Source organism: Delphinus delphis, chromosome 17 (assembly GCF_949987515.2).
Source record: "Delphinus delphis chromosome 17, mDelDel1.2, whole genome shotgun sequence".
Classification (NCBI taxonomy): domain Eukaryota; kingdom Metazoa; phylum Chordata; class Mammalia; order Artiodactyla; family Delphinidae; genus Delphinus; species Delphinus delphis.
Window position 1 is genome coordinate 49,954,452 of NC_082699.1, and position 22,173 is coordinate 49,976,624.

At 38.2% G+C, this 22,173-nt stretch overlaps 1 protein-coding gene across 2 annotated transcripts in view; it reads left to right on the top strand.

Annotated features, from left to right (window-relative positions):
* The window catches only part of OXR1 (oxidation resistance 1), a 446,899-nt gene that overhangs the window by 305,371 nt on the left and 119,355 nt on the right, over positions 1–22,173 (top strand). The window lies entirely within an intron of this gene.

The following is a 22,173-nucleotide window of genomic DNA, read 5'->3' on the forward strand; positions in this document are numbered from 1 at the left end:
TCAGTTCCGTCTACAACCTTAATTCCCCTTTGCTACTTAAGGTAACATATTCACAGGTTTGGGGGATTAGGACAAGGGCGCTTTTAGGGATCATTATTCTACCTACCACACCAGAGTACCTGCCACAAAGCAACACAGGGGATGTTAGTTTTTGCTATTCTTGATCCCCCATAAAGAAAGAAACCCTCTCTGAATGTTTTTAGTGGCTTAAATAAGAAGGCGCCAACCGACCAATGTCCCAGAAACCAGGTGAGTGTAGAACCTCCCACACTATGTTTCAACACCTTCTACAAACATAGTTTTGGCACTCTGCCTTTAAAGCTGAAAAATGAAGAACAGGATTGTGACGTCTGACCTAAATACACATGGTCTAGAGCTTTCCTGTTCTCTTCTTTCTCTACACTTTTTCCTTTCTTGAGGATATTTTCTGCGGTGGTATCAACTCACCTATATGTAGCTGACTCCCCCAAAATAGAACTTGGGTGCTAACCTTTCTGTTAAGCTTAAGGCACCACACGTCCAGCTGGAGCTGAGCGACTGCCCCCTAAGAGTCTGTGGGTCCCTGGAAACACCTGAGAATTCAAATGACCTTTTTTTTTTTTTTTTTTTTTTTTGCGGTACGCGGGCCTCTCACTGTTGTGGCCTCTCCCGTTGCGGAGCACAGGCTCTGGACGCGCAGGCTCAGCGGCCATGGCTCACGGGCCCAGCCGCTCCGCGGCACGCGGGACCGTCCCGGGCCGGTGCACGAACCCGTGTCCCCTGCATCGGCAGGCGGACCCTCAACCACTGCGCCACCAGGGAAGCCCTCAAATGACCATTTTTGACTCAAGCCGTCTCTTCCTGCCCGCTGGGTGCAAGGGCAGCATCACTCTCTCTGCCACGCAGACGTGAACATTGGGAGTCACATGACTCTTGTGCCCCCTAACACTCTCACAAGTCCTCTCCAGTCGTCTTCCTCACTGGTGCTATCCAAGTTCGAGCTTCTTGTGCCCTCGTCTAGACCATGACATAGCCGCCTGTCTCCTGCTTTCCTTCCTTCCCTGATTTATGTCACCGCCTCCAGGAAGACTCGGGTCCCTCCTCTCCACCTCTTCTGCCTTAAATCAATCCTTCTGCCTTGAATCAGGCCTTCTGCTTTGTAGTAAATCAGTCCTTGTCAGCATGCTGAAGGGCTCAGGGAATTATTTTTAAGCACCTACCATATGGTAGATATTGTACTTAGACATGTCACATATGTTATCTCATTTAATCCTCATTTAATACCCTGGCAGGTACGTGCTATCGCTCCCTTGTTACTATCGAGGCAACTGGGGGATAGAGAGCTTTATGTAATTCAGCCAAAGCAACAGAGTAAGCAGCAGAGAGAGAATTCAAACTCAGATGTGTCTGATTTCAAAGCCCCTAATTTTACAGCTTTATACTGGAGCCCCACCATTTGATTTTAAGGTTCTAAAACAGATACCTTATGAAGGTACACCCAAGTTCACGTACTTTTGGGACAAATCTTCCAGTAGCCTAATGACAAACGTATCATGGTTTGGTCATCTTGGTGGTGGTTTCCGAGGGCAGCTAAGGACTGCTATGTGTACTATTTTTTATCAGAGATTTAAGACATATCAAATCTTTGCCTTTGACGTGGCTTGCAGATTAACCCAGGTCCATTTCTCATATCTAAAAAAAGAGGGATGGGAAGCGAGGAAGCCATTTGCACAGCTATGGGTGGCTTTGAACAAGGTGAAGTCAGGACTCTTTTGGAGGTAAATAATTCTGATAAATCTGTTTCTTTTCCATTAAAGATCAACATTCAGTGACAAGCCAAAACACGCTTCTCTTCTTTGACCAAAGCACCCACAAAGGAAACAGAAACCAGTTTAGCAACTTTGCAAGTGGGTGCGAAAGGATTCCTATAAATAAAGCCTCCCATTGTGCAGCTCTGGTCCTGTTAGGTTTGGAATGCTGATGGTTTATATCGTCCTACTTTGAGCTCTTACTGACAACCTACTGAATTTAGCTCTAGCTGATGCTTCGGTGCGTTACATTTTTTAGAATTATAATTTTGATACTTCTTAAAGGTGACTTTAATCATAAAGTCTACTTTACAGACTGGACTTTGTCTCCTTCCACCACTACCCTCCATCCTTTCCTTATCAATTACTTTCCTAAAGGGAGAAAAAAAGTAATATAACTCAAATTAGCTGATCTTGGGAATTCCCTGGCTGTCCAGTGTTTAGGACTCTGCGCTCTCACTGCCGAGGGCCCAGGTTCAATCCTTAGTCCATGGAACTAAGATCCCACAAGCCAGGAGGCCAAAAAAAACAAAAAGCAAAAAAGAAACAGACAAAAATTAGGTGATCTTAAGAACAGGAAGAATGTTCCCTGGGGGCTTAAGAAGCTTTATTGCTCATAAAAAAGCATCAAAGCAAATACTATACAGAGGAGGTCAGTTGGGCAACTCTATTTTATTCATGTGATAGCTTTACCCTTATGTAGATGATAGAACTCATAGAATTAAAAAAAAAAAAAAAAGCTGCAGGAGATGGATTTCAGTAACATAAAGAAATATACTTTCAAACCTTATTACTTCTTTTATAGGAAGGAAAATGCAAACAAAATCAACTACTTAACGTGACTCTTAGACTTCTGTGTAATTGTGAAAGCCAAACTTAGCAGAAGAAATCAACCTTAACTTGAGAATTAAAAATGCTGTCCGGAGTCATTATTGGGTCAGTAGTCAAAACTGGACTGCAGACAACAGTCATATAAAAATATTCTGGCAATGTGAAATTGACTAAATTGAAAAGTGCATCTTCACGGGTAGGCACGAATATCCATATTCATAGGAAGTATACACTTGAGTATTTGGGGCCAAAGCCATGATGCATGTAACTTACCCTCAGATGGTTCAACAAATATATACATCATGTGCGTGTGTATGTATACATATATGTCAGAGAGAGAAGACAGAGGGAGAGCACAAATGTAAAACCAATGGGATAAAATATTGACAATGGCTGAATCTAGGTAAAGAATATATGAGAATATGTTTGTCCTAAGCAATATTAATTCACATCCATGAGCAGATGATGTTCGAATCTAAATTTCCAGCTGAGAAGATGATCATAAACTTTAGACCTACAACTGTTTACTAGACATCTCCTAGGATATTCCACAGGTATTTCAAAACCAACCTTTCCATAGCTGGTTTTCTAATGCCCCCCTTTAAAGCTGAGTTCCCGTCAGTATTCTCTGGTACCCAAATAGGTTCTTTCTTCTACCACCCCAAGCACATCTCCCCCATCAGAGCAGCTATAATCACTCTAGAAATCCTAGCTATTCTAACCCGTAAAGTGTCTTCGATTGATTCACTCCTTTCAGTCCCTACTGTCGTTATTTAGCTTCATATATCACATGGATTATAATCATCACCTCCTAAGACCATTCTTACATTCAGGATGTGTCCCCCTCCAGTCTGTCTCCTGTACTGGGGCTAATTTTTAGAGTTCAAGTCTGATCTTATTAATGCTCTCCCTATTGCCCTCAGATTAAAATCTAAATTCTCAGTGTAATTTACAGGGCACATGAAGGCCCTGGTTCCTGCTTATTTCCCTAATCTCATATCTCTCCTCTCTCTGTACCATAATTTATCATGTCTTCTCCTATAGCATGCTTCTGTCATACTGGACTTCTTGCAGTTGAAGCTTCCTCACCAGGCCTTTTCCCCTGTAGTCTCTCTGCCTTGAGTACTTTCCCTTTTCCCTGTTCCCACCTACCTTTTCAACACATGATCCTGTTTGCCTAATTTATTTCTCTCTTTAAATCTCAATTTAGACCACATTACTCTAGGAAAGACTCATGACACCCCAAGTCTGAGCAAATCAGTAATTAGAAGCAAATTTAAAATAAAATAGCAATAGAATTATTATTATGAATACATATTTTTAATCTAGCATAAAGCATGTACACATTCATTCAGTCTAAACCTTAATAGGTTTTCCACAAGTACTCATTGGACATCTGTGATATGCCCAGCAACTTCTAGTTGGGCCATTGAATGGATATTACTTGGTCTCCTACAATGTTCCAGACATTGTTTTGGTTGTGGGGAACTATAGCAATGAACATTCTTAGAGCTTAAATTCTAGTAGGGGGGACTATGCAGAAACATATAAAGGTATAATATCAGTTAGTGATGTGTCAGGAAGGAAAAAACATGTAAGGGGCTGCTTCCCTGGATACTGTAGTGAGAAAAGACCTCTCTAAGGAAGAGCTATGTGAACAGGGACTTAAATAGAATGAGGCAGCAAGGTCAGGCCAATGTCTGGGGAGAGCATTCTAAGAAAAGGGGAACCACAAGTACAAAAGTGTTAGGACAGGAGCATGCTTGGTGTGTTCAAAGAACAGCAAAGAAGCCTGCATATGTTAAACTCAGTGAGCAAGAGGGGGTGATGGTGGAAAGGAGTTCTTAGGCCGGATCCTGTGAGTAGTGAATCCACTCTGTCAGGTCTGATTTTGTCTGAGCATTGATTTCAGTTGTCCTCATGGTTTTCTACTTGGACTGAGAACACAAACTGGACTGCATTTTGTGGGGAAGAAAGGATATTGGGGACCAAGGACAATGGGAGGAGAGTCCCATCTAGTTCAAAGATGTTGCCCTGAGAATTAAAGAGCCAGAATTGGACAGACCCTGGAGAACTGTAAGGGTGATGTCAAAAGGTGCTCTGCTTAAAAGCCTAAGTACCTCCCTATTGCCCTCAGATGAAAATCCAAATCCTCAGTATAATTTACAAGGCACAAGAAGATTCTTTCAAGCTGGTGGAGCAAAGCTTTGTTCCATATAAAGTAGCAGTGCTGGGCAGACAGCCTGGACATCCCAGATATCTTCCTTTTGCTGTTTCGCATCCCCATTCTTTCCTGACTATTCCAAAATTAACTTAGTCAAATCTAGGCTTTTTTTTTTTTTCCCCCAGCCATTAAATGGTGATGGAGAGTACTTTTGCTTTTGAACTATAGAAATGACTTTTTTCAGGAAGTGTAATAGATTGTTTTATAAAATAAAATAATGAATTCCAGTTTTTACATCAATTTCCAGCCACACAGTCTAAATAGATCAAATATAGTATAATTTTAATTTCTACACTACATTTGGTTAACATATGTGAAAACAAAAGCTAAAAGGTCATTCTGATTTTCAAGAGGACTAACTTGTTTCTGACCAATGTGACTGAGAGATCTTGAATTATTTTCTTAAATGATATCTATTCCATTTTCTTTTCTTATTAATCAGTCACTAATCATTTCATTGTTTTTCTCTTTTATAATCTTCTGCTTGATCTTTGTTGTTTCCACTTCTCAATGTCCATAATCTTAATGATTGTCTCCCTTTTGTTGAAAAAAAATTATATGGCATATAATTCATATCTGGGGAAATTTTTTAAATTAATAATTATAATAAAGTAAAAGTTTAAGATATACACTATTAGACAATGTCCAAGGCACCATTGATTTGTTTTTAATATTTATTTATTTATTGATCGATCGATCGATCTATTTATTTATTTATTTTTGGCTGTGTTGGGTCTTCGTCGCTGTGCACAGGCTTTCTCTAGTTGCCGTGAGCGGGGGCTACTCTTCATTGTGGTGCATGGGCTTCTCATTGTGGTGGCTTCTCTTGTTGCGGAGCACGGGCCCTAGGCGCCGTGGGCTTCAGTAGTTGTGGCACACGGGCTCAGTAGTTGTGGCTCACTGGCTCTAGAGCACAGGCTCAGTAGTTGTGGCGCACGGGCTTAGTTGCTCCACAGCATGTGGGATCCTCCTGGACCAGGGCTCGAACCCATGTCCCCTGCATTGGCAGGCTGATTCTTAACCACTGCACCACCAGGTAAGTCCCAAGGCACCATTGATTGACATAACTATTTTAATCAAACACTAACTTTAACATAATTCTTTTAGGCTATAATAATTTTCAGGGACTGTGTAAATTTTTATGTGTGGAATCATTCATTTTCTTAGTTAGACTTTACTATAGGAGCTTGAAATCAAGCTTAAAACTCATTTGTCATTATGAACTGAGGGGTTTTTTCCTTTATTTCCTTTCTGCATCTCTTTTCTTGTGACAATTTTGAAATTTCAAAATCAGACAGTTAAGGAAAGCTTTGTTTTGAAGAGTTCATCCTAATAAATTTCTGTATTTTAAAGAATGTTGTATTAACATGGCTTATCTTGATATGGCTGGCAATATGTGAAATACCTACACCTACTTTTATAGCTTTGTCTTTATAATGATAATTTAACAAGCTAGCATTTATTGAGTACTTATTCCATGCCAAGTACTATTCTGAGTTTCTCGTATGTATTAAAGCACTTAATCCTCATAGCAGCCCTATGAGGTAGGAAGTATTAAAATCCTAGTTTCACAGGTGAGAAAACCGAGAGGCAGAGAGGTTAATAATTTACCCCAGGCCTCATGGCTGGAAAGTGGAGGCTGGAACCCAGGCAGACTGCCTCCAGAGTCTTAACTGTTGCTCACTCTGCAATATTTACGTTAGCTGATACAGCCCAGGGAAAGGAGACAAGCTGACTGTTTAGTGCGGATTGCTGAGAAATATAACAGGAGGGAAAAATAGAACAGAAATTGTGCTCCCTGCTCAATAGGAGACATTGTTCCCAAGGGAAAAACACAGAACTTGGGGCTTTTTTCCCTTCATTCAGAAAGTATGTTCACAAGGAGAAAGAAGAAAATTAAAAAGACCGTGTATATCAGGTTACTGAATCGCCACTGTAACTGCAGTGTTTAGCAAAGGCTTCCCTCAAACACTAGCTGCTCAGTAAACAGCATTAATTTTGTTACGTGCTACCTGATCTGGTTTGGTGAAAGCTCTTTTAGGCAAACTAAACTTATAGGAATTTTGTGAGACATTTATTACCATGAAGACTAGTACACTTGAAATACCCTACGTATACCCAGCAATAATCGCTACTGTAAGCAGTTCAAACTTTCTTTTAAAAATCACTCTTAAACACCCTTTCTCTTCTAAAAGAAAATTAAATGCTTGATAAGTAGCCTTTCTCATAGAGAAGTGGATGTTTTCTCCCCACCAGGGAACATCGCCTCTCCTTGCATTCATCCCCTGGAAAACCTTTGTTTTAGAACTGACACCGCTGATCACTCAGCATCTTAACCACATTTGTTTGCCACTTCACCTGAGGAGGAAAGTGTTCTTTTTCTTTTCTGTAGCATGCATTTTGATAAGGGTGCAGGCTACAAGTAAAATTCACATCTCAAGTTAAGGTTGTATCCTTGGCATTGTAACGTGTTATTAGCAAAAGTGCTTTTATAATCCTACCTGCCAACAATTAACATCTATAAATAGGAAGACCACAAGATTCTGAAATTACCCAATTATTGGAAAGACTATTTTTTCATAAATTTTCCTTTAGCAAAGGGTCCTATCCCTACCATCTTCAAAAAAAAGTTCAGTTTGAACAAGTCCTAATTGTGTAATCAAGCAGATTTATCCATCGCATAGAAATAAAACAACAAATTTTTACATTTAAAGTCACATTATTTGCTGGAGAGGGTGTGGAGAAAACGGAACCCTCCTACACTGTTGGTGGGAATGTAAATTGGTGCAGCCACTGTGGAGAACAGTATGGAGGTTCCTTAAAAAACCAAAAATAAAACTGCCGTATGATCCAGCAATCCCACTCCTGGGCATGTATACAGAGAAAACGTAATTTGAAAAGATATATGCACCCCAATGTTCATAGCAGCACTATTTACAATAGCCAAGTCATGGAAGCAACCTAAATGTCCATTGACAGTTGAATGGATAAAGAAGATGTGGTATATATATACAATGGAATATTACTCAGCCATAGAAAAGAATGAAATTTTGCCTTTTGCAGCTACATGGATGGACCTAGAGATTATCATACTAAGTGAAGTAAGTCAGAAAGAGAAAAACGAGTATCATATGATAACACTTGTATGTGGAATCTTTAAAAAATGATACAAGTGAACTTATTTACAATACAGAAATAGACCCACAGCCATAGAAAACAAACTTATGGTTACCAAAGGGGAAAGGGAGGGAGGCATAAATTGGGAGTTTGGGATTAACATATACACACCACTGTATATAAAGAAACAACAAGGACTTACTGTATAGCACAGAGAACTAAATTCACTATCTTGTAATAACCTATAGTGGAAAAGAATCTGAAAAGGAATATATATGTGTGTGTATATATATAGCTGAATAACTTTGCTGTATATTTGAAACTAACACAACTTTGTAAATCAACTATACTTTAATAAAAAATAAAAGAAAATAATAAGGAAAAAAGTCACATTATAATGAACAATAATGTACTGTATGCAAAATTTTGCATGTTAACATGTTAAGTGTTGGAATTCAAATAAGAGACACACATATATCAAACACACTTGTGAAATGGTCATATGAAAAGTACCTATGTAAACAAATATCTATATATGTGTCATATCTACACAAAATACGTATGTCCCGGTATGTTGTCATGTGCTCTTTCTTATTTGCTCACATTAAGAATCTGATAAGAACTAGACTGTGTGGTAAGAACGTTATGTTCTTACCACAATAAAATTGAAGAAAAAAAAAAAACCTTTCAATGAAATAAAATGTCTCATTATCACGAATTGATCAAACTACATGATGTAACATATATAATATAAGACAAATCAATCAAGAAGTAAGATAGGAAATACATTTTAAAAAAACTGGAAAGAGAATCTAGAATAAAAACCAGAGGTTATGTAGAAGCAGTGGCATTCCTGACCACAGCACTAAAAATATTTTAAAAACAGAGCTTCTTAGCAGCCTGGATCCCAAAGTTGAAGGACAGCTAAGAGGAAGCAATGCCCAAGAGCCAGTATTTATTCTTTGGAAACTATGTCATCAGATGCCTAATGGCCGGTTCTAAGCACAATTAAAAGATTGACTAGGTCTTACAAAACCTTGAAAGAACTACACTTAGCTGACAAGTGACTCAAATCTAGTTCCTATCAGATTCCTAGTGAAAGCAAATAAGAAAGAGCAAATGACAAAATACTGGGAAATATGTGTCTTGTGTAGATATGAAATGTATATAGCTATGGATATTTGTTTATACAAGTACTTTTCATATGACCAGTTTATAAGTGTATTTGTTATGTGTGTACGTTCTTTATACTTCTATTATTTGAATTCAAACACAATGCAGATACAGATAGCATTACCATCTATGTGAGATGTAAATATATAAAAGCCACCCTTTTGCATTTTCTGCAGATCCTGAAAACCATATGTTTATGTTTTGTCTAGGGTTTTTTGTGTGTGAGTCTCTTCTTCTAATATAAAGTCTTGATTTAAAGAAAGAGCCAGTTCATTCCTGCTTTCTACCTGCTTGCTGTCGTTTCCAGGAGTCTGCAGCTATGTGAAATTATTTGAAGGTGAACATTAGAGCAACTTCAAAACACTTCTGGCCTCTCTTTTTGTTCACCATATAAAGCTGCCAGGATACATTGTCATTAAGTTTCTATACCTAGCTAACTCCACAAAACTTTGAGAATAAGCAACATTTCCCAGGGTGGTTGTGTGTATAACTAGAGAATATTAGTTGAAGCACTTTGTAAATGATAAAGCCTTACCTACATGTAAGGCATTGTTTAGCATTAGCATTGCTCTTATGTAGAATGTAGAATCTAGGACTGGAATAAGCCAGTCATATGATTAAGGAATGGAATAGAAATTGATAGCTGTTAAAACACTTATAGCGGAGTGCCAGGAACTTTACCAGAAGTTTTACATAGGTTGTCTTATTTAATTAATAGCATTCATATGGAATGCTGCTGGAACCCTTAAAGAAGCCAAATAGTTTGTGGTGGATACAACGGTAGCTCCATAGAGAAGATTAGATCTCATAAATTTTCATTTGAGAATGAATTATATTGCCAGTTTATACCATTTTCCTCTGAAATCATGTTGGTTTGATCCGGTTCTGTACTAGCCAATAAATAGCTTATTACGGAACTGTCAGAACTTGGCAAAGGCCATAAGTTCTGTACTGCACGCAAAATCTTGGTCTTATTGTATTGCGTAGAGATGCCAGTGTCATGAACTGGTGGTAATATGAACTCCGTTTTCTTTATAAGCATTGTCAGTCCATCACAGTGTACTGCACACAGTTTTCAATGACTTGTATATTTTTTTAACTTGCCCCTGGAGCCCGCCTATTTTGGCAGACAGCAGACCTTGGACTTGCAAAGGATTTTTATCTACTGAGTTGACATTTTCTCTTCCTGATGATAATAAACCCTACCCACCAAATAAAATACAGTATTATCATATGTTTATATCTCAGTGAGCTGCCACTGAAGGATTCCATAAAAATGTGATGACCGGGGAGAATAAAAGGGAAACATCCACCAAGGTCTTCTCCAGGATTCTGAAGTTTAAGTATATTGACAGGGAGTCAAATAGAGCCAGGCTGTGGATGGTGCCATTTGCTTCTAAAGGACTAACACAGAATGTGAATTAAGGGGAGGTGGGGGGCAGGTAGGAAGAGGGAGTTATTGTGACTCATTCATTCATTCAGTTACTAAGTTTCCACACTATTATAGTTGCTGTATAATGTACTCTCTCCTTGTCCTAACAGGGAAAAAATACAGAAGGAAATAACTGTAATGCGAAGTAGTGTGTACTATACCATGACAATGCAGATGGAGGTTCTGGAGAAAAAGAAATCAAACTTATGTTTGGACAATGAGCTAACAGCATTTAAATATCTGTAAAGGTATAAAACACCAGTCAGGTTAGGACCCAGCCTTATCAGGTCTGCTGAGTCTCAGTGCTGTTAGGAGTACATAATAGAGATTTGTTAAAGGTGGCTGAGCCATTGATTCACTTTAAGATAAGAAACGTACAGAAGTTAGATACTGAGTTCTGTTATCTCACTCCATGATAGAGGGTCCACTTAGTAGTGTATTGTGTAGAGCATGCTGGCACTGTTTCGAGAATGTTCAGTGAAACAAGAGGGAGGCTTACGCAGCCAGGAGGCGATACAGTGGTTTTACCGAGTGCAGAAACAGAAACCTTTGAGACTCAAACACTGCCACCAGAGGTCAGGGCCGGGAGTAGAGGGCACTCTCCCAGAAAGGAAGTGTTGTATTACCCGGGGAAGCACAGGAACCAAAATCCCCGTCCTGTCTTCCTGAGAGCAGCACTTTGCTGGCTGAGTAGGGGTTGAAGGGAGGACCTCAGAAATGTTCTGCGCACGTAAAGGTATGTGTAAGTGCTCTCAGCTTTAAACAAGTCATTTTAGACGGTCAGAGAAAGGTGACTTTGTTACATTTTCACAATCCAGATGACCTATATGGATCTGTTGGTTACTACCTCCAGGAAGGGAATGTTTGCTGGGGGCAGTCAGGAGGGAGTGACTCTGTTGAAATACTAATCTGAATATAGGATATGAAAAAGACTTTCCGTGCAACTACATTATTTGTCTATGATTTGCTGTAGGTGCAGCTGCTGTGATTCTATATGGAGGCCCTACCAGAAATAGATTCAAACGTAGTGATTTTGGGTCTGTTTTCATGTCCAGTGGCCATTTATATGTCATTAGTGACTTTTTTCATTCATTCATAGGAAATGAAATTTGCCAGTAAGGTTTGCATATTGCCTTATCTTGCCCGTAACTGAAAGGTTGTGCACAGCTAGGGTAATGATAGTGATTAAGTCACACGCTTATGCGTGTTCTCTGGGTTTCAAAGACTGGTAATGCATTTCATTAGGCTCTCCTAACCATCCTCTTAAAAGTTTGCTTAAATGCCTTTGTTTTCCTTTGGCATTTTATTGAAATAAGTCCTTTAGGCTCCACAGAAATGCGGAGGGAAATCAATAGGAGGTTTTTGTCTTTCCTTTTTTTTTTTTTTCTTTTTTTGCGATACGCTGGCCTCTCACTGCTGTGGCCTCTCCCGTTGTGGAGCACAGGCTCCGGACGCACAGGCTCAGCAGCCATGGCTCACGGGCCCAGCCGCTCCGCGACATGTGGGATCCTCCCGGACCGGGGCACGAACCCGCGTCCCCTGCATCGGCAGGCGGACCCCCAACCACTGCGCCACCAGGGAAGCCCGTCTTTTTCTTTCTTTATGTTTTGGTCAAACAAGTCAAAATAACATTATCATTGATGGGTCAACCTATACTTCTAAATGGAAGGCATAAAGATATAAAAAGATCTGAGGCACGCACGTAAGTAACCTCTTTGATTTTTAATGGCATGCAGCAGATGGAATTCATTATTGACTTTTAAAAATGAAATTGCTCTGCATTATTATTTATTTATGGTTTTTCCTTTTAAAAGAAGTAATTACCATTACTAGGTTAGTTTTTCCTCAATCACAAGCAGCTATGTAACAGTATCAGAATGTCTAATGTAGTTTATCACTTAGTCATGAAGCTTAATGATGCTACAGGATATTATCCCTTTCAAATTAGCAATAAATTTATGAGCATAATGCACGGCTAAAAGGTTGAGTATCTTTTCTTCTTACTTGGTTAATTGCAAAAGCAATTATTTCACATTACAGGGTAATTTATTTATGAAAATCTCACTGCAGAAACAGAAACGTTTTTAATTAGAAATAAACAATCTAATTTCATTTTTCCAGTTCAGCACACAGATTGTGTGCTGATAATCATAAAAATATGCAAAATGCCCAAGTTAAATATTTAGATGATTGGTTTCAGCCCAAACAACTTTTTAACTTTAATCACAGAATCTAAAACTTTTAAGTCATCAAGAATGTTGAAAACCAGTCATAACAAAATTTAATTTCCAAGCAATGTCCAATGTTTAAGCAGCTACATTTAGCTCAAATTTGAGAGGTATCAAAAGTGTCTAAGTCTTCAGTCTTTGTGATTTAAACAATATACAAGAATGGAAAAATCATCACGGTTAGACTATAGACGTTACAAAAATGTTTGAAGCCCTTTTTCAAAGCTGTTGTTTCAAAGAATCATTTCACATACAACCCAGCAATTAATAGGATCAGGAGATCTGTGTGCACAGGATTCAGACCACGCATGAATTTCAGTGAAGCTCCTGGACAGGTTAGACCCCTCCCTCCATTCTTCCTACCTGTCCTCCAAGCTACCCTCCCCTCCCCCAACTGCTTTCTCCTCTTTATTCCCCTCTCTCCTACTCCTTCCTATACCTCATAACCCCCTGGCACTTGCACACCCAGACATCTTTTTTGCACAGGCAGATTTGTTTTCTCCAACCAGTGGTCATCACTGTGAAACTGAAGGATAGCAATTAATATTTCATATGTAGCACTTAAGCCTCTTCAACTAGATTATGCATTTTGCTTCTTCATACCCATCCATAGGCACTTAATAAACGCTTACTGATTGTCTAGTTAGGTTATATTGACTGATTTTGAGAATTCCCATACCCTCCGCAGTTACCAGTACTATATTTCCTGGATTCTAAGACGTACCTTTTTTCACATTTTGACTTATTAAAATCTCAAAATATCTTATGATCAATGGTGTATCATGGTTTAATTGACAGGGTTTCGTTGTTTTTTCTCTTGGTGGTGCATCTTATAATAAATGCAGTCTTGATGAAATATGGCAGTAAAAATTATAGATAAATGCATTACTTGTATAATGTGCTAAATGCTGTGCATTTCACATTCAAACTCTGTAAGAGTATTCTCTTTCTGTTCTGTAGCTTATCCAGGGTCAATTTTGGTCTCTTCTCAGTACCTTCCTCCACCCTAATTCCCTTGCACTGTGATTCTCCCTGTTCTTGGGCAACTGTCTTGACTGAAAACCTCTGGAAAATACTCAGAGAATTTTTAGTAATATAATTGCCAATATTTAACTGTAATGAAATGGAAAGGGTACAGTTTTTTAAAAATTGAAGACGTGGTTCAAGTTATGGTTCTGCTCCTTTAAACTATATGTACTTAGTGATCCAGAATTGTTCTCAGAGTTTCAAATTACATATCTAAAGAATAGAAATCATATGAATAATTTCTTCATCATGATATTGTTAGGACGATTTGTAAAAAATATTGGGCCAGTAAAAATATTGAATACGAAATGTATTTGAGAGCACTTGATAAACCATGAAGTACTGTTCAGCTATCAATTTTAGCATCAACATTGAACAAAACTTTAGACGGTTGGGAAGAGGAAAGAAGGAGACATTATAGAATTTATCCCAAATTAAAGAGAGTACATTCTGCATTTTAATTATCATTGGAGATGATGATCTGACCCATTAACTCACTGCCTGAATTTAAAGGAGAACTGTGACATCTATCTTCAGAGAACTTCCAACTTGCAGCGTTCAAGCTATTTTAAGTCCCAGTGCTGAATGCGCGCTAGTCTCAGAACTTGTATCCTTTACTGAATTAGCAGAACTACAGCCCACAGCACCTCTGTGGCATTAAAAATAAAAGGTTACTTAGATTCCCCAATTCTTTTCCTGTCTTTGTTCCTTCCATTTAAGAGCCATACCGATCTGTAAATTACAGTAAGGCTTTGGGAAAAATAACATAAGCGTGTTTAACAGTGGATTTCGGAATCAGCATATGACAAAGAGTTTTGTCTAACTCCTCACCTTCAGAGGAAAACACGGTGGGAGGGGGTGGAGTGGGGTTTCCAGCAGTTATTGTTCTTTCTGTGTTTGTTTTAGTTGCTTGGTCTGGTCGAAGCAGCCAAACCTTATTGTCTATTTACTGGGCCCCCAGTGTTATTTATTTACCAGGCCCTGTTATACATAAAGACTTAAACTGAAATAGAATCGGCATATGAGCATACATTTTAATAGAGTCATACTTCCTATGGAAGGAGAGTTACAGGTATAAGCTAATGCCCACTGGGGAAAAAAAGTACTGTTAAGTCATAATAGTGATTATGGAAGGGCCCTACTCCCTGATCCCAGATATTCACAAAGGAGAAATGAAATGATGCAAAGTTAATTGAATCAAATGGAATCAGTCACATAATTATTTCCATAGCCAGGACCCTTTTTCTGCCAACAGGAAGATTCCAGATATTTTTAGCTTGAAATGTCATCTTACAATTCGCCAGTGAAAAATGAATTCTATAGAAGAACATAGAAACCAAACCTTTGCATAGAAACCAAAAGTGCTTTAAAAAAAAAAAAAAAGCTGGTTAGGATATCTGTATGTATTTGAGCATTCTCTAATACTTACATTTCATTGTATTGGCTTTCACAGTTTCAAGAACATAAAATAACAATAAAAAATAAATGTCATCGTTGTATCTTCAAAATACAAGTACTTCCATGGTACTTAAACTAGTATTGTTGAATGTAAATTCCATTGCTATAGTGAGTATAAAACAGAAAGATTTTTTTTTTTGGAAGCTTAATGTTCTGTGCATGTGTTATTTTTTGAAGTTATGGATACTTTCAAGAGGTAGGAATAAAAAAAGAGAAAAATACTGTATTAAAGGCACGTGCAGGTGAAAAGGGGGAATTGAAGGAGAGGGAATTGTGGTCCTTACTTGAAAATCCTGTTTATCTCCTATACTTTAACATCCAACGGAGAGTCTTTCAGTATCTCATTTCAGTCACTTTATTTCCAAAGACCAAAAGTTTTAACTCTACTGTGAACATTTTCCCATCTAATAATATTCTAGGGGTTAATACATTTCCCATCTCAATTTGTTAGTAGTTGACAGCAAACACCTATATTGGGCTGACTTGGTACTAAGTACTAGACTAAGTGCTTTACATATATATATATATTTTTTTTTTTTGGAGTATAATTGCCTTACAATTTTGTGTTAGTTTCTGCTGTACAAGTGAATCAGCTATATGTACGCCTATATCCCCTCCCTCTTAGACCTCCCTCCACCCCCATCCCTCCCATCTAGGTCATCACAGAGCACCGAGCTGAGCCTCCTGTGCTATACAGCAGGTTCCCAGTAGCTATCTGTTTTACACATGGTAGTGTATGTATGTCAATCCTAATCTCCCGATTCATCCCACCCTCCCCTCCTCCCACTGTGTCTGTTGTCTACATCTGCGTCTCTATTCCTGCCCAGCAAGTAGGTTCATCTGTACCATTTATTAACTCATTAACAGGTTAACACATTTTAGCAAAATTACATAAATCATGCATTGAGCATTTATTAGTATTTCAGTTCATGGAAGCACCCTTTTTCTAGTCGTTCAGGCCAGAAACGTTGCTACTCTTCCTTTTCCTCTTCCACTCTATATCTGATCAGCCCAGAGATTCTGCTAGCTCTATTCTCAGAATAAATCCAGAATCTGCCCAGCTCTTAACCACCTGTACTACTTCCTTCTAGGTCCAAACACCATCATCTTTCAACTGCATTATGGCAATAGGTCTCCCTGCCTCTGCCCTTGCTTTCCCCCATCGCCCCTCTACCAGTCAGCTTTCAGTAAGGCGCCTGGAGAAATGCAGTTAAAACCTGAATCTCATTGTGTCTTTCCTGTGTGCACAAACCTCTTCGAGGGCTCTTCTCTCTCAGAGTAAAAGCCAAGCTGAAGTTCTCATCGTGGTGCACAGGGCCCTACCTGACACCCCGACACGAGCGCGCACACACACACACACACACACACACACACACAACTTCCTACAATTCACTGCACTCCAACTACACTGGGCTTTTTGCTGTCCCTTGAACACATCAGACAAGCTTCTTTCTTCCTCAAGGCTTTTACAAGTACTGTTCCCTCTGCCTCGGAGGCTCCTCCCATAGCGACTGGCGTGGCCAGCTTCCTTCAGTCTTTTTTTAGTACTTTTCAGTGTGAACTTCCCTGGTCCCCTCATCTAAAACTTTAAATCCCTCCAGCCCCATCACAGTTCATACCTTTCTTTGTTTATTATTTTTTTTCCTTAGCACTTATCACTAACATATGTATGTGTGTTTATATTTATTTTGCTAACTGGAATGCAAACCCTGTGAAGAAGGATTTTTTTGTCTTTTTTTCATATTCTATCCCTTGTACCAAGAGCAGAGCCTGGTATATAATATGTCCTGAATAAATATTTGTTGACTGTATCCTTGTATCAACCCTATTCATTGGGTACAATTATTTTTTACATTTTACAAAGGAGGAAGTTAAAATGCAGGTAGATTAAGAAATTTGCCTGAAGTCAAACAAGCTAAGCTAAGGGTCAGAATCAGGATTCAAACCCAAGACCTGGCTCTGGGAATCTGTGTTCAGACCACTCCATGTCCTTAATTAAGTGACTAAGTAGATTAATTGGGAAAATAGAACTATATGTAGATTCAGCTATTCTCTGGGGTTTTCTTCAATTAATTAATTTTCTTCAATTAATCAGTTAATTAATTTCTTCAATTTTCTTCCACTTAAGTGAAAAATTGAGAGTTGCCTGGCTTAGCACAGCCAGGACACAGTGAAGCCTCTTTCCTCCATCACTTTTTGAATTTTTTTTCTAAAAAGAAGGTATGAGTTTTTAACATAGAAAAATGTACAAACAAATGACCCCAATTCCACTCATGTTGACATTCAAATAGTAATAATAAAGTAACATATGGACAATGGTTAAAAGAAGAAAGGCAACACTGTGGAAAAAAATAAAATGAAAGCATTTATTGAATGTCTACTATATTCTGTAATAAGTAAGTGCAGGGACTCCATATTTGGTAATGCAAGTAGAATTTAACGAGAGGGACAGACACATATGCAGACAGTTATAATTATGCATTTCGTTAAGTGTCATGGTTGGGTTATGTATAATTCTGAATTGGAATTTAGAAGAAGAAACAGCAAATAGAGATCTGCTGACAGCTGAAAGCAGGGCCTTGTAGAGTGAGTCGTGGGGCAAGTATGTAAATAGTGAGTGGAAAGGGATTAAACGCCTCAAGAAACACTGTTTGAAAGAGGAGGCTGGGGAATGTCAGCAATAAATGTGACATGTCACAATTTTGCTTTCGATGATGGGACTCAGTGAGAGAGGGTATTTTAAAATAGCATTACATATGCTATAGAATAGAAATTACAGGCAAATCAGTTATCTGAAGGATGTGTAAATACATATTGAATTTAATTAGTAAAAGGATATCATTACTTATCCAAATGCATCATATGGAAAATTGTCAATTTCACATCCTTCCCTACCCACCTTGTTCCTCTGGAAAGTCTGGTTTCCAGCTGGCCACGTCTCTCATTTGGCAAGGTCACTATGAACTTCCTGCCATCCAAAGTGTTGGCAGTCTGATCTAGCTTAGTGACAGACTGCTTGGTTGTTACTAAGATCCTCTGTAAAAAGGACACTGTGCCCTTACATGGTGGTGATTTTTCCACAAACAAGTCAAAAAGAAATAAGGTATTTAAATAATAAATGTTAAGAAGAAAATAATGTAGAGTTATGTGGTCACATGAGACTGGAGTGGGGTGGGCAGAGATACAGTTAGCTTGCATAATGATGGGGGTGTATCTCTGAGAATGTGTCATTAGAGTTGAGACCCAAATGATGAGAAGCCATACAAGGAACCAGGAGAATAGCTAACCAGATAGAGAGATAGTAAGTGCAGAGGTTGGGAGGCGAAAACGAATTTGGTTTGTTCACAGAACAGAAAGAACACGACTAGACAGAGTAGTAGTACAAGATGAGGTCTCAGAGTTTGCCAGTGACATGATGTACAGTCATAATTAACCTTCATTTATGCCTAAGAGCATTGGAATTGTTTTTCTTCTTTAAGTGTGTCTCAAGTGTAAATCTACTACTGTTTCTAGTAGAGAATAACTTGAATTTGCTCTGTACTGCATAATTTATAAAAACCTTTACATGCATTCTCATTTTACTTAAAATTCCTTAACATCCCCACGAAATAGACAGGGCTAACTTTATTTCCATTTTACAGGGAAGGAAACTGTGGTATAAAAATGTTACATAACTTGCCTACAAAGATGTCTACAAAGCAACCCTTCCCCCATCTACAGACATTCATGTCATCTGATGCCACCTGCATCATCAATATTGTCCAAGAGTCAAAACTGTCTTTTAACCCAGATTTGAAATGAACTTGGGGCTTTGGTATATCTAAAGGCTGCTCATTGCTGAAAAAAAGAGAAACAAAAAAGAGTTGCTACAATGAATAAAAGAAGAGGTTTCCTCTAATAGCAGGTGTGTGTGTGTGTGTGTGTGTGCGTGTGTGTGTTTTATAGCATAAATTCTTTCAAGGCAAAAAAATATTTTAAAAACTGAATAAACAATCTGGACATATTACAAATATCTCAGGGCTGCAGATATTAAGTTTGCTTATTAGAAGCAAGTCAAGGTTATGCAGTTAACCACATATTCTTTTTTTTAATTTTTTAAAATTAAATTATATAGAGGTGTGATATTTACTGTCTCAGCCTATTAGCTAAGAAAACCCTTTTTCCCTTTTGTAGATTTGATGATTACATTTTTAACTAGTATTTCCTCTTTCTTGCTTATTATATTTATATTTTCAGTTGTATTCCTACAAATGTCATTCTCTGTATGACATGGCCTTGGTTGAAGTTTGACAGCTTTTCTCTTTTAATTAAGTCCTTTTTCATATTTTTAAATTAATTTGTTTATTTCTCCTTTGGTCTTGTGGTTTCTTAACACCTTATCTGTCTGGATGATTAAATCTTGGTTATAATTTTTTTTTTACTTTAAAAGTATCTCATTTTCTTAGTTTTTTAAAACTCACACACTTTTTTAAAACTTGAGATAAGTGTTTCATTTAAGGATATCTTTTTTTTCCCTTCTGCTTTATCTTCCAAGTTAAGGCTGATTTCCTCATTTAACATTGTAGATCCTTGTAATAATCAAAACAACCGCCACCACCAAGTCTTAAACTTGAAGAAAAGATCTCAAAGTTATTATTCACTATTGTTGTGATAACGTTTTCTCAGCTTCAAACACATTAAATTAATACTCCATGGTTTCAAAAAATTTTTAGGATATTTACAGTTTCTAATTATCATGTAAATATTTCAAGCCAATTTTTAAATATATGTAATAATTAACATATTTCAGGTGCAACATGATTTTTAATGTACTCAGTAACTTAAGGGCTAGCACACATATTTTCTTTTATTATTTCAAAATTGCAACTCCTGAAAAATAGAAAATGCTCAGACGCTTTTTTTCCCTCTAGGTCTTGACTCTTTTCTCCAGCTGGTTATGTCTCACATCAGCAACAGCGTTTATCTCAAAGTACATGTACATGTTATGCAAACAACTGAAATCAAGGCAACTCTGATAAAGCATGTCTTGTTAATCAAAACTGGATCAGAGCACATGCAGAAAGGGGAGACTTCAGGATAGAAAAGATGGTATTTCAAAACTTGGTTTCTCGTACATTTCTCTAGGTATATATTCAGATGCTGGTCCCTAATCAAGAGAGCAGTCCTGAATTACCTAGCTTCTGTTTTTTTTGAGAGAAAAGTGGCCATCCAACTGTTTTAAACTTCCCTTGCATTCCCTTCTCTTTCAAAGCATACATTTTACTGTTGATAATCTTAAACAAAAATAGTGGGAGGGGACTACTGTTTTATAGCAGAAATATTAAATGCTGGGATAAGGAAAATTGGCTTTCTGAAATAGAAAAAGATGAAAAACTAGGTATGTGGTGGTAAATTAATGTAAAGTGAGATATTCTGTTTGCATTTTATATCAGCTCTACTACTGTGTATGATTTACTGCTTTGAGTAGATTGATGATGACAAAAGTGATACAGGTAGCAATCTACCCAAATGATTTTAGAGCTTTTGCTTTCTACTTCTCCCCTACAGCCAAGGAACAATCACACTGACACTGAATTCTTCCAGTGCCAGCAAGGGACTTACTTGCTGCCTTTTCAGAGATGATTAAAACCTCATGCCCCTTGGTAACAGAGACAACCAGTCTGAAAAGACTGTCAATGCTGGTGCAAGCCAAAGCTGAAAACATTAGCCTTCAGGCAAGTCCTAAAGCTTCTGCCATGACAGGATAGAGGAAGAGGTGGAGGTTGGAGGGGCAGGGGATCTGCCAGCCATTTTTTCGAAAGGTCTGTAGTGTTGCATTTAGAATTTCCCATACTATTATTACTCAGAGTGATTTACTACAAGGAATTCCTAACTGGACTTCTAACCTTCCTTCTTTCTTCATGCCCTTCCAACCCATTATCCACACTGCCATCTTAATGATCTTTCGAAAACGAAGAACTGATTGGTTCTCTCTTTCAAAAATCCTCTTAGATTTTCCATTGGCTGCTACCTGTATGCCAACTCCTTATTATGGCGCACACAGTCTTTCGTGGTTTGGAACCCGTCTTCCTAGCATCTCCTGTCTATATATCCTCTTCGTGTTGACCTGATTTTAGGAATGCCTGTCCACTGGATTGTTGCAAGATATCAGTGAGAAACTGTATATAGAGCACTCAATAATAACTAGTATTTACTGAACACTTACCATCTTGCCAGGTGCCAAAGACTGGGCTGAGTGCTTATGTGTATTAATCTTCATCCAACCTTATGAGGTATAGATACTTTTATACAACCTTATGAGGTATAGATACTTCTATAATCTCCCTTCTCTAAATGAAGAAACAGATTTTGAGAGGTCAGGCAGCTTGCCCAAGGTCACACCAGTAGCCGGAAATGGAGTTGTAATTTTATCTCTCCGACTCCAAAACTGATGCTTTATAGATTTTACTGCCACCTGGTACATTGCCTGGTGTACAATTCAGCTTGATTAAATATTCATTTTTTTAAACCCATTACTATAAAACTTACAGTGTCTGGAAAACGACCTTTTTTTCTTGCTTCCATTGCCTACCAAGGTTAACGGATAAACCACTTTTTTGACTCTTTCTAGATGCTCCAGTCTCCTCTATGCTGTCCTCTTTCACTTCACACTCAGCGTACTGTGGTGTAATAATTGTTTACGTATCTACTGCCTCTCATCTGTGGGCTGTTCCTTGGGTCAGATACCACATCTTCACTGTCTTTGTGTCCTTGGAGCTGAGCATAACGTGTGCAACATTCAGCAAGTGGTGAGCAAATGGAAGGAGTGAAGCAAGCTCTGAAGAGAATTTTGAAATATGTGAGGCTTTCTCCTTTCTCAAAAATGAGGAATTCCTCCTTCCATTTAATGTGTAACTG